Below are 11,052 nucleotides of genomic sequence, written 5' to 3' on the forward strand. Positions count from 1 at the left end.
TGTTGGTTACTTAGTAAATCCCCTTTAATTTCCGTTTCTTATTGTTCACCCCAAGTTATAACCCCGGTTAACCCGTCATTGGGATAGTGGGCTGTGACAGAACTAGTCAGACCAGAGGGGGGAGTAGCTGATGAGGAGTAATATGTGCAGAGCAGAGAAATGATATAAGCCAGAGGAGCGGGCTTCATCAGAGAAATGGGCTTCCGCAGAAAAGTCAGAGGGATGATGGGCCTTATCAGGGAAACGGTCTGCACCAGAGAAGTCATTTTCGACAGGGAAATGGTTTTCGCCAGAGGAATCACCAAAAGAGCGGAAAAAATCTCCCGCTTGAGGACATAATTACTATTATGCCCCCGACCACGCGAGATGCGTGCTCCAGCGATGAAATTACCCTTTTACCCTTAACGTGTAATCTATAAATAGCCATTAGCATGTACCTTGTAAACTTACGCTTACTTCACTTGCAATATACTACAGCAATCGGACTCTCGTGCTCTCAACTATACTTTTTTCTCTCGCTTTTCCAAACCACACTAGGTATAAGTCGTAATCCGATAACAAACCACCGAGTAAATATATATACGTTCAATTATAATTCACCATATCGGATTTGCTGAATTTGAACCCTCGGGTCGGGATCTAAAGAGCGGCTTCTTTTCATCTCTCGGTAGCGTCTTCTTCTTCCATTGGTTTCCTTTTGACGAGGGACCACTAGAAACTGGCATTGGGATAGTGGGCTGTGACAGAGTGGTATCAGAGCAGTTCGTTTGCTCTGGCACTAGAAACCTTATTCTAAAAAGCCAAGTCTAGTTTGATTCACTAGACATACGTGGGTTAATACGACACCGCTCAACACTCCATTGCATCGTGCTCAATCAAGGAAAAAGGTAACTGCAGTTACAACGTTTTAAAGATGTTATTGTTCTAAACTGTTTCATGAAGATGTTTATGTAAAGAGCATGCTATGATGAAATGTTGAATGTTTTGCCTTTCATGGCATATCATTGCAGTTATGATGATATAATAAGAAGAATGATAGAGAATTGACACATGCTTTCCCCAGAAATCATAGATTGCTATAAGTTGCATGATCACGATTCTAAAAGAACATAGACTGCTGGATTAGTAGGATATCTCTACAATCTAGATTCTTGAAGTGATGATTTAGAAGAATGATAGAGAACTTAGAGCATTTCAGCTTCCACAAGAAAACAATGGTTCTTTTAAATTACAAAGAGGAATGAAAAGACATGTACGCGTTGAAGGAAAAGCACGGAATGATGATACAAGATGAATTCAAGGCAAACATTGCATCAAGGGTTTAAGCATAAGTCTCTACGTTCGAATGTTTACACACGATGGAACATCGAATCGACTTATGTTACACGATAGATTATAAAAAGGGCGTGATTTGATTGTCTGCGGGTTATATATATATTTGTGACATACATGGGAAATGGGATCCGAGTCCACTAGAATAGAAGACCTTAAAATAAGTTTAGTTGTCTTAATGAAACTTATGTTTTGTTATGCATAGTATGTTCATAACCTTGTACATTTAAGAGTTTTACGTCTACTTACGTATAAGAAGACTCACACTTTCCCTTATCTATTAAAGAGGGTTACGTCCAGGCATATTCCGATGGTTAGGAAAGCTCCGCGTTTGACCCAGCAGAGACTACCCGGGCATATCGGGATTTTAGTATATAGCTTTTGACGACGACACAAGAATTGTTATAGCTCAGTATACACGCCTTTGGACTGTTGCCCATGTCTTTGGGACTACAAGTTATATAAGAAAATATGGTTCGACTGTCTGTATGTAGAGCTTGGGGAATAAGAGTCTAGTTCAATAGGACTAGAACCTTAAGTTTGAGCTTTAAGCTGCCACTACGAACTCAAGTTTCGTTATGTATAGTATGTCCACGACTTCTCAAGTTCGGGACAATGTTTCCCGTGTGACTGGGAAGTGATGATGTTGGACCTGGCCAGTCCACATGATCCAAATCTCAGTAGACGTCTTTTGGGTTGAAAACCTATATGTTTCAACTTTCGGTTGAAAAGCCAGACGGGTTCTTACTCGAGGTCATTTTGTTCGACCTTGTAGTTAATCATTTCATACCCTCTGGTCATTCTTTTGAATCTCTTGAACAATTTCTACAACACCTTGCTTTGATGTTGTGTTGATTTTGAGCCTTGCAACTCGTGAGTTGTCATAGTAGATTCTCTTTATCGATAAGACTAAGAAGTATTAGTCTACTGACCTAGTATACCACCCAAACTATAGCTTTGTATAGTTGTCTCTCATTGTGTTTAAATTAGTTGAGATTAGTCTTTGTCCTATGAATATTATCGACCACTCATTATGATAGAAATTCAGAATCCAAATTGAGACCGTAATATAGTGTTTGCGTACATGAACGACTTTCTGTGTTGCATTCCAATTGACTGAATTTGCAGATTTTGGTTGAAGGCCAAAAGAAAAGCGATGACTCAAGAAGAGCTGTCAGACTTGTCTTAGAAGATTTTCAGACGGGGGTATATGACAATTATATTTCTAATAGCCGTTATAAGAGGAAAGGAAAAGAAGTGTTTAATCCAAAGCAAAACAAGATGGGATATGACCAAGTATGACCATATTTTCTGCAGCATGTCCGTTAGGCCCCACAGTAGGTGGACATAGAAGAAAAGATGATAGACAAGTTTCACTCCGGCCTAAGGTACTCGACAATTATACTGAGTTTATGAACTCTGAATTGTTCAGCCAAGCTCTGGACGCTGAGGTAGTAGGCCCGAGATTTGCCCGACCCAAACTCAACTCAGGAAGCAAATGATCAAGGACGAAGGCAAGACTACTATGATAGTCGAAATGGCAAGAGGCCTTGGTAGGAAACATAGTGCCCAAAGGCATATCAAACAAACATAGGACCTGCTAAGGATAATCAGGGCCAACCTGGGGTACCTCCATGGCCGAAGTTTTCCAAGTCATATTATGATATATGTTTGGATGATAGTAATACATGTTTTAAATATGGTCAGAAGGGCCATTTTGCTAAAGATTTCCAAGCGAGGCCACAAGGAGGGATGTGAAGATCGAATCAACCGGGTCAAGCACAACCATTTAGGGTCATTCTAGGCCAACAACTACTCTATCCACCACAACCCCCTTAAGTTAGAACCTATGCCCCGCACAAGAATAAATAAGGAAGCAAACAAGGAAACCTAATAAGTATGGGCACGCTACTCAACACACCTGTTATACTTCTGTTCGATACGGGTGCCTCGCATTCTTTCTCTGCAAGTGCATGTGCAAATACCCTAAAACTCATACCTGAAAAGGGCTAATCTGGACATGAGAAATTCTTTACCCATAGGAGGGGCGACGATAGAAACACATGCTTACTCAAACCAAGAGGTAAACATAGGATCATTTAAGGTCATAGTAAACAACTTGCAGTTTATACAATATAGGACATTGATGTAATCCTAGGGATTGACTGGTTAGCTAAGAACTACGCCACAGTTTTATGCAAGGAGCGGAAGATTGCTTTTAACTTTTCGGGGATGGATGCTTTGAGATAAACCTGGGGAACAGGATACCAATTATTTCAGCCTTACAAGCGAGGAAGATGATGAACAAGATAGACTGCCAAGCTTTCCTGGTATACCTGATCGGAGGAGTTGAGACCAAAGGGATAATTGAAGACATAGAGATTGTACGGGAATTCTGAGATATTTTTCAGAAAATTTACCAGGGCTGCCACTCGATAGACAAGTAGAATTTACCATCGATTTAGAACCAGGATCAGCACCGGTATCCAAGGCACCTTACAGGATGGCTCCAAGGGAATTGGAGGAGCTAAAGATCCAATTACAGGAATTATTGGACCTAGGTTTTATCAAACCTAGTGTATCCCATGGAAAGCGCCTGTGTTATTTGTCAAGAAGAAAGAAGGCACCTTGAGGATTATTTATTCGACCAACTCAAAGGCGTAAGTGTAATCGTTAAGATCGATTTGAAGTTTGGGTATCATCAGTTAAAAGTTAGACATGAAGATATACCCAAAACGGCTTTCCGAATAAGATATGATCACTACGAATTCGTAGTTGTGCCGTTCGGATTAATAAACGCGCCAGTGGTGTTCATGGACCTCATGAACAGAGCATTCTATCCTTACTTGGATAAGTCCATCTTGGTATTCAAAGACGATATCCTTATCTACTCCAAGATTAAGAAGAATATAAGAAACATTGAGAATCGCGTTGCAAACACTAAGGGGTGAATGTCTTTATATCAAATTCACTAAATGTGAGATTTGGCTTAAGGTCAGAAGGTATCAAGGTTGAAGCAGTACAAGGATGGAGGTCACCAACAACTCCAAATGAGATAAGAAGTTTCTTAGGATTAGCTGGCTACTATCGAAGATTCATTGAAGGATTTTCAAAAATAGTAAGACCAATGACGCAGTTACTTGGGAAAGGAATCAAGTATACTTGGACTGATGAGTGCGAGAGAAGTTTTCAGCAGCTCAAGGACATGTTAACTACTGCACCAGTGCTAGCAGTTCCAGAACCAGACAGGGAATATGTGATCTACACGGATGCGTCGAAAAATGGACTAGGTTGTGTGTTAATGCAAGAGGGAAAGGTGATAGCATATGCATCGCGACAACTTAGACCACATGAACTGAATTATCCAATCCATGATTTAGAATTAGCTGCAGTGGTGCATGCACTGAAAATATGGATACATCACCTATACGGAGTTAGGTGTGAGATATTCACCGATCATAAAAGCTTGAAATATTTTTTTTCAAGCAAAGGGATCTGAACATGAGACAAAGAATATGGCTCGAACTAGTAAAGGATTATGATTGTGGTATTAACTACCACCCAGGCAAGGCCAATGTAGTAGCCGATGCATTGAGTCCTAAAGTCTCGTCTAAGTTAGGATACTTTCTCACGAGGGAAGATGAACTCATTAAAAACTTTGACAAGATGAGGATAGAAGTGATTAAACCACCTAATACAATAGCGAGTGTTATTGCGACAATACCCAGTATGAGAAAAATGGTGGTAGAAGCAAAAAGGAAGGACGAAAAGATGGAGAAGCTACGAGGAAGAATAAGGAACTTAAGAATCAGATAATGCTATCTTCTTTGAAGGGAAGATATGCATGTCCATGACAATGAACTTAAGAATAAGATAAAGCCATGGCACCCATATACTGTCACCAGGAAGTACTAAGATGTATTAAGATCTAGAAAAATTCTAGTTAGGAGGAATGAAACGAGATGTAACCTCATTTGTTGAAATATGTCTTGCGTGCTAGCAAGTGAAGGTTTTACAACATATCACATTGTTACTTTGAGTCTTCGAGCTCATAAAGTCAAGCTTAATGTCGTGTTTGGGACAAACTGAGCCCTTAACGAACCAATGAATTTCGTTGTCGAGATGGATTTTTTTCGAATCCATCATACTTAAGCAAAGGTTGTCACGAAAGGGGGCAGTCAATGCCCACATGACTCGAGATTCCTTCGATGAATGAATAAAAGTTTATAACGGCGTTTTAGGCTGACTGCCTACATGCTCGAAATGGTTGGTCTCCTTACAAACTGTTTAAGTTGCCTTAAGAATGCTCTAGAGATATTAGTCATTATAGTTCCGCTTAAACGATATAGAAATTACTAATAAGGTATGTTGAGGACGACCGAGCTAAACCGGGGTGAAAGCTGAGAACATGTTTTTGCCACTCATTGTGAGACATATAATACCAGTTATCAATCGACTATCGATAAATTGGCAAATGAGGCGTTATACCTGAGGAAATATAGATCACCACTTTGTTGGGATGAAATGACGATATGATTGAGATCGTCCGTCAAATCAGAAAAAGGAATCAAGGAGGCCCAGGATAGACAGAAGTCATATGCTGACAAACGCCGAAAGGACCTATAGTTTGAGGATGTAAAGAAAGTTTTTCTGAAGGTTTCTCCATCAAGAGAAATCGTTAGATTCGGTGTAAAGGGTAAACCTAAACCCCGTTTCATAGGCTCATACGAGATTGTAGAAAGGATAGACCCAATAACTTACTGGTTGGCGTTAGCGCTAAGCTTTGAGAATGTGCGTAATGTATCCCATGTGTCGCAAATAGAGAAGTATGTTTACGATTCAAAGCATATGATCCATAAGAACAACATTATTATTAGTCAATATTTGAGTTACGAAGGAAGATCCAAATCTATCTTAGATCGGGAAGTTCAGGTACTAAGGACTAAGTCAATACCGATAGTAAGGGACCTATGAATATATCATGGTCAATAATAGACTACCGTCTAACAGGAAAGTGAAGTACTCAGAGTTATTTTCTGAGGTACAAATTTCGGGACGAAATTTATGTTAAGGGGGATAGTATGTAATGCCCCGACTTTTTATTAAAGATTATAGACTTTTAATTATTGATTTAAGGATTTCTTATGGCAATTAGGGTTCAGCATCCATTAATAAAATACGGACTTATGTGAATTTGATGATTACATACGTGATAATTTATTTTTATTTTTATTTCAACGGATGATGCACTCAAAATATATTTTGAGTCCATTAAGAGAATGATGGAGCTCAAAGATTTATTTTGAGTTTTCAAATCGAAAAAAAAAAATTTATGTATTTATTTATTTTTACCGAGAAATTTAGGAATGATGAGTTATAAAAATTTTCCATCAATATTTTTCTCAAATTATTTTCCTATGATGTATTTATAAATTGAGAGAGTGCACTAATGTTAGTGCTATTTATTCTAATTTTGATCACAAGAGTTTTATGCTCTAGCATTTTATTAATTGAGGATTAGTCTTATATATATATATATATATTTTTTTTTACACATGGGTTATTACTACACCACATTTTTATATTTACTTAATGTAACACCCCATTATCCTCCACTAATATTTTCTTTTCCCTACCACTAATCTTTTTCCCTACCACCACTAATATTTTCTTTTCCCTACCACTAATCTTTTTCCCTACCACTACTCCTACCTCTCCACCACACTACTCATTTTCCCCCACCACTACATTCTTTCTCCCACTCTCACAACTTTTCTCCCACCATTATCACACTCCATAGAAGCCTTTGAAGCCCCAAGAGAAGTAGCAAAGCAAGGGAGAGTGTGGGAAAACTATAGAGTGAAGGTTGTGCTTCGAGGGTGAGTTTTTCTTTGCTTTTTCTCAACTGAAAATGCTTTATGGCCATGGATTTTTACACATTTGTGTGCTATATTATGTGAGGATATGTTTTATGATTTTGGATGATTATTTTGGTAGAGTTTATTGGGTGAAAAACCGTGCATGAGGTATCTGCCATAAGCACACTGCTCGGCAGTGTTTTGCAAGGCGATTCCAGCCATCCAAACGGTTCCCAAAAATTCCCAAATTAATTGTGTATCATCTTTCATATGTTTTCTATACTTTGGTAAAATTTCAGAAGGTTTGGATCTCTTATAATTTATTTATGAATTTGTAAACATCACTGCCCATCTGGAATACATTTTTGGTAAACAATCTTTGGGAGGCCATAAGTAAAGTTTCAATTGGTGAAAACCTTTGAAACTTGAATATGTCACTCTAGACTCCCGTATCTTTCTTTTGACATCGGTCTCACCATTTTTGAGTAAGGGAAACAACCGGTATAAATTCTTGAAATCTAGTTCTTATTCCTTGTACATCCAGTAGATTTTACAAATCTACAACTTTGAGGTGGCAAAGACCGACTAAAATCTTTGATTCGCAAGCCTATCTTTCTACTGAATATTCAGTGACATGTTGGGAACTTACTTGTTCAGTTTTAGAATTTTTAGTGAAGCCTAAAGTGGTTTTTCCGATTTGTGTTCTAAATCTGCCAAACTTGAACTCTTTTTGTGCACTGAACTTTAGACAGTCATATCTTCTAAACCATGAATGTTCTTGGAGTAAATCCAACTGTAGAGTGTTATGATCTCTCCCTAGTTTCCAGATTGACCCTTGGGGTTCCCAGTGGAGTTTTGTAAAGGGAGATATGAATTTTTAAAGAAAGCCCACTGACTTGGTTGTAATCTGGAAATCTGAAATTTTCAGATTTTTGCTTGTTAAATACCCATCTTTGAGAGGGCATATCTTGCTCGTTTGAATTTTTTTTTCATTCGATTCAAATTGGAGAATGATCCTTGAAATGTCTAGTTTCCAGAATGTCTTTTGGAGCCTCATTTGGATATCCGAGGCAGATTTGATGTCTGTTGCAAAACAACCTCTTAAGAGCTCAAGTTGTTGAATTATTTTCTATGTATCAAAGTTTATTTTAAAGGATGTTTCATGAAAGATTTAGTATATGTGCGTAACGAATTTGGGACTATTTATTTAAAATGAGGTCCGTTCTTTTATTTAAATTATGATGGACTTTTAATGAATATTTTTGGGATTAAACTCTTATTTCTTGATTTATATAAATTATTTTTTTAAGGACTTATAAATATGAATTTCGTAGGCCTACTGACCTACTGTGATCGACGGTTTGTCGATGTCTAATAGCTTTGAAAATTTTATAGCAAGTCTCTACATGAGTCGTGAGTACCCTGGTAAAATTTCAAGCCATTCCAACTTCGTTTGATACTTCTTTAAAATGCAAAACCTAAACTGCACATTACTACCGAGAATTTCAGAGAACAGAGGAAAGCGTCATTCATTTCAGTAGTTTCCTGTGTGATCTAGCTTTCCAAATTTTTATGGTATTAACCTTATTGTGTTAGCTAGATATCCACCAAAGTTGAGCCCAGTTTGACAACGTTTACTATTTTTCAAAAATCCAAGTTTTCGATTGTTCAAAACTGCCGAACATGGTAGATCGTGGTAAAAACGTCATATCTCTCAAACCACTTGGAGTTTTCGACTCTACTTTTTTTTATATGAAACTAGACTCGAAGATCTTTCTTTCGGTACGAGTCTCGAGTCCAGGAGATGTCGGAGTCAGAACAGATTAAATTTTGAAATTGAGTCAGTGTAAAAATAGAGCATGTTTTGATGATGTTTGATTGTGATTCTTATGTGCCTTATGTGTTTGTGTTGCCTATGTGTTTGAATGAGATTAGACGAGGTATGATTGATTTTTGACTGTCTTTAATGTAATGAATTATGGATGCTAGAACCCTAAAACATTAAAAGATACCCTAGGCACGTAGAATTAGACTTTGTCTTATGACAATTTCTTCACGAACTTATCGACTCTTCATCAATGAACGTCCGGGCGACAGAAAGTGAAGCCGAAGAAGAAACGACTCCACGCCAGCTTTAAGAACAATTGAGGTGGGCATTACTTTTACTATACGTATATAGAGATCCCCTGCGTGTTGTAGGCCTCTTATACGAATATATGCATGAGATGATTTTAACTGTTAATTTCAGTTTATTATTATGCCCAAATGATAAATGACTCTTATGAAATGAAAATGAAATGTTCATGAAATGAAATGAAATGTTTATGAAATGATTGACTGCCAAAAATGTTTATGTTTTTATATGTATCCTATCTGTGTTGGTTCGCCAACTTTAAAGGAAATCCAATTGGGATCCTATGCTAGACAAAGGTCGCTAGCTAGGATTAACGTGTACACTCATGGAGACCGCGAGTCGCTTGCGACCGGTCTTGGCGTCCGTGGTAAGGAGGCCTCCTTCCCGGCGCGTGACAGAAAGGACAGATATGGATCATATAGACTGAAAATGGGATGCGCATCCACCTTTATGAAAATGAATGAAATGTTTTAGTAAGCGCAGGTCATTCAAGAAAACCCCTGTGTGTTACTGTTGGCAGTTCAATTTATATATGTATGCATGTTGTATTTTCGGCTTATGTCACTGAGTATTTTTATACTCAGCCCTGCATGTATTTCTAAATGTGCAGGTTGAGCAGGCGATGGAATGGATCGGTGTTGAGCGGATTTCCCTTTTGATGTTTATGTAATGAAACCTTGAGTATGCATCTCCATATGCATAACTCACACGTTTTTTTTCGCTGCAAACACTCTGACTTATTTATCATTTCTACTTGAACTTATTACTACTTCATTTTAATTAACTTTCAGTTGGGGTCTAGTCGTTATGGCAGACTCATTTGTGAATTACCCAAGTGGTTATATATATATACCACTAGTTTGTTATTAATGTTGGTTACTTAGTAAATCCCCTTTAATTTCCGTTTCTTATTGTTCACCCCAAGTTATAACCCCGGTTAACCCGTCATTGGGATAGTGGGCTGTGACAGAACTAGTCAGACCAGAGGGGGGAGTAGCTGATGAGGAGTAATATGTGCAGAGCAGAGAAATGATATAAGCCAGAGGAGCGGGCTTCATCAGAGAAATGGGCTTCCGCAGAAAAGTCAGAGGGATGATGGGCCTTATCAGGGAAACGGTCTGCACCAGAGAAGTCATTTTCGACAGGGAAATGGTTTTCGCCAGAGGAATCACCAAAAGAGCGGAAAAATCTCCCGCTTGAGGACATAATTACTATTATGCCCCCGACCACGCGAGATGCGTGCTCCAGCGATGAAATTACCCTTTTACCCTTAACGTGTAATCTATAAATAGCCATTAGCATGTACCTTGTAAACTTACGCTTACTTCACTTGCAATATACTACAGCAATCGGACTCTCGTGCTCTCAACTATACTTTTTTCTCTCGCTTTTCCAAACCACACTAGGTATAAGTCGTAATCCGATAACAAACCACCGAGTAAATATATATACGTTCAATTATAATTCACCATATCGGATTTGCTGAATTTGAACCCTCGGGTCGGGATCTAAAGAGCGGCTTCTTTTCATCTCTCGGTAGCGTCTTCTTCTTCCATTGGTTTCCTTTTGACGAGGGACCACTAGAAACTGGTTGGGATTGCCTTCAATTGGACTGATTCTATCTGATGCAGCCCGGACTGAGCCAAGCTCGCGCCAGAGCAAAGATGAATCCCGCGCCAGACCAGAGCCAAAGATGCCAGACCAGAGAAATCAAAAGGCCAGGGCAGA

General features: G+C 38.5%; 1 long non-coding RNA gene across 1 annotated transcript; it reads left to right on the forward strand.

The window, feature by feature from the left end:
- The first annotated feature begins 9,274 nt into the window (after positions 1–9,274).
- LOC131017689 (uncharacterized) lies at positions 9,275–10,194 on the forward strand. The gene is made up of 2 exons (XR_009099785.1): positions 9,275–9,339; positions 9,935–10,194. It is a non-coding gene; the product is annotated as an uncharacterized LOC131017689 (long non-coding RNA).
- Positions 10,195–11,052: the final 858 nt, after the last annotated feature.

The sequence above is a fragment of the Salvia miltiorrhiza genome, chromosome 3 (genome assembly GCF_028751815.1).
Source record: "Salvia miltiorrhiza cultivar Shanhuang (shh) chromosome 3, IMPLAD_Smil_shh, whole genome shotgun sequence".
NCBI lineage: Eukaryota > Viridiplantae > Streptophyta > Magnoliopsida > Lamiales > Lamiaceae > Salvia > Salvia miltiorrhiza.